At 33.8% G+C, this 2,839-nt stretch overlaps 1 long non-coding RNA gene across 1 annotated transcript; it reads right to left on the bottom strand.

The window, feature by feature from the left end:
• Positions 1–293: 293 nt before the first annotated feature.
• Positions 294–2,120, bottom strand: LOC145168424 (uncharacterized). The gene is made up of 4 exons (XR_013741865.1): positions 1,933–2,120; positions 1,712–1,829; positions 1,258–1,630; positions 294–699 (listed from the first exon to the last, which is right to left on the bottom strand). It is a non-coding gene; the product is annotated as an uncharacterized LOC145168424 (long non-coding RNA).
• Positions 2,121–2,839: the final 719 nt, after the last annotated feature.

Genomic DNA, 2,839 nt, shown 5'->3' with positions numbered 1-2,839 from the left:
TAAAAAACATGGCCTAAAAAACTTTTAAACGAAAAAAAGTGGTGATTTTTTTTGTAAATAATGAATTTTTTGGTATAATCTGGTCTGTGTGCGTCCAATGTAAAAGTGTACATCTATTTCATTGGCCGTTGATTGTTATGATTTCCGACGCTCACGATTGGTTCTTTGGTTCCTTGGTTAATTATAGTTTTCTATTGAACCTCACTATATATATATATATATATATATATATATATATATATATATATATATATATATATATATATCTATATTGTAAAATCAACTACAAACTTTCAAATATATATTCTCCCTTCGGTCTAATGTACTGATTTCGTTTCTGCTAGCATGATTCTTATTGATAATTGTATATATATGTCCCTCTTTTTCCGATTCATCTCCTTCATCTCAACCCCCCTCCCCATAATTCACGATGATAACCCACCTCCTCCAATAAACCAACGCTACGACCAATCAATTCACTCCCACCAACATCTTATTCCTATCATCCTTTCTTCTTTCACATACAAACATGCAATAACATACTAGTCACAAAAACATCCCATCCTTTGTTTCCGCCATTAAAACAGACACAATCCTTACATCTTGCTGGTGCTCGGGAAAAACCATTGTCACTTTATTCATCATGCCGTGTTCGCCACTGAATAAATTAAGCTTTACCTCATCATCTCTCTCTCTCACCTTCATTTCAAATAACAAATTCTGCTTAATAACCAGTCAACAAAATTAAGCACAGAATGGGAATTTACCAGAGGAAAGTTAATTAATTTAAGATGAAGTTGCAGCAACATAGCCTAAAGCCTCCATTTCCTTGAAGTACATCCATGGCTTAATCTACACCTTCGTTTCATAGTTTTCTTGGCACCACCATTTTTTGCTACCAGTGTGATATGGTATACAATGCCTAGTACCTTATGCTGCTTTCTACTTATACCCTTCCTAAATTCCAAAACTGAATTCTATACAACATAACTCAAGTACGATCCAACTTCTAACTTTACACCAAAAAAGCCTAATTTGAAATGCGAACAAATCTTCAATTTTTGAAAAAAAATTCCATTATCATCCAAAAAACGCTTTGAACACGTTCAATTAGGCACATATCGAAGATTAGAATGTTCATCCAACACATCTCGAACCACGATTATTCACAAATTGACATCTAATGAAATTTGCACTTGTAAAAGTTGAAGTACAAATTAATTGGAGAAGATTATATGAATCAAGGGTAATACATACCTGCTTCTTGTTATGCTCATCGACAACAAAATTCAGCAACGTTGTTGATCTTAAGACTATTTTCCACTCCTTTGGACTCATGAATTCCTCCACGAGGTATAGGATTAATGAAGATGATGGTGGTGGTATGTGTTTAGTGATGCGGTGGCGAAATAAGTTTGACGAGAGAGAGAGAGTGTGTATGTGTGAGAGAGAGAGTATGGGGCCCTTTATTATATTTAATATTAATAATGATTTAAAAAATAAAAGAAAAATAGAAAATAAATATATAAAGGGTATAATCGTCTCTTTAGTTTGGGTAGGGACCAAAACTACAAGCAAACATGTCGAGAAGGACCACCAATGCAACAATTTAGTGGCTTGGACGTTTTTCCTGAAATAATGGACAAATTTTGCCGTTTTGTCTTTTTTTTTTTTTTGTAAAACATTAGAACAAAATTGTAAAAGTACTAACCTCTTGAAAGGTTGTAGAGGCGATTGCACCAGTTAGGTATTCACCTATTATGTGGATCCTATGAGGATTATTAAGTGATTTTGAAATTGGCCTTCTTCTTCAACAACAGTTTTTATCCCTAATACATAAGAATTAATCAATTTGATGACTTTTCGAATCATAAAGATATCAAAACTGATTTTGGGTTCTTGTATTTTGGATGCAATTTGTTTGAAGAATACCAAATTTTACTTCATCCAGGTTCTTGGGATCATCCCCCATCCATTGATCGCGGGAATTAAAAAACAAAGGATCTTGGGATTTGCCTTTCGTTGATGAATTATGCCCTCGCTCCTATTGATATTGAGAGAACAAACAAGAAGTTGTTGGTAATGACTAATGCATCGACAAGTATCAAAGCGACATGAAGGAAGAATGGTGTTGTGAGGCTAAATAATTCAACTTGATCTTTACGTCTTCCTTAATTATAGGTTTCCTAATTTTGGATAATATTTTAATTTAAGGGAAACGACAAAAACCCCCTACGAAGTTTTTAGGATTGGTCCATTTAGCCCTAAAGTATTTTTATTGATTTTTGAGGGAACAAAATCATGACCAACCTGTCTTTTTAGTCCTTATTACCTGAAGTAACGTGTTTAGTGTGCCACATATACATAGTCAGCCAAATAGTGAAAATTAAAGGGTTTAGTGTTCTACATGTTCAATCTTTGATGCTCCTTTCATCTATTTTCCAAGCTATTTTCTATCGATAAAGGGTTCTCTTTTCTCACCATCACTCCCTCATCTCTCCCCCTCACTATAAAACAGCCAAAAAAACTTCTTCTTTCCTTTTGAATCTTCAATTCCATCATTGTACCATCGACACTACTCGATCATCATCCCCCAGTTCACACCTAACCTTTCAATTTAAGCACAGTAAACTAGATCATAAAAGCTAATGATAGTTCATAATCGTTAGTTGCCTACCAAAAAATTTATCAACTAATCGAAGATAAAAAACAACCAAAAACTAAAAAATCGATACATAGCAACGATACCTACTAGTAGAAATCAGAGGATGACCTGGTTTCTTCTTTATTTTTGATTTGCTTTAGTAGTACCAAATCATAAAATCGTTGCAGCTAAGGC

This window comes from Lactuca virosa, chromosome 4 (assembly GCF_052849685.1).
Source record: "Lactuca virosa cultivar CGN04683 chromosome 4, Lactuca_virosa_CGN04683_v6, whole genome shotgun sequence".
NCBI lineage: Eukaryota > Viridiplantae > Streptophyta > Magnoliopsida > Asterales > Asteraceae > Lactuca > Lactuca virosa.
This window is presented reverse-complemented; position numbering and strand designations above follow the sequence as displayed.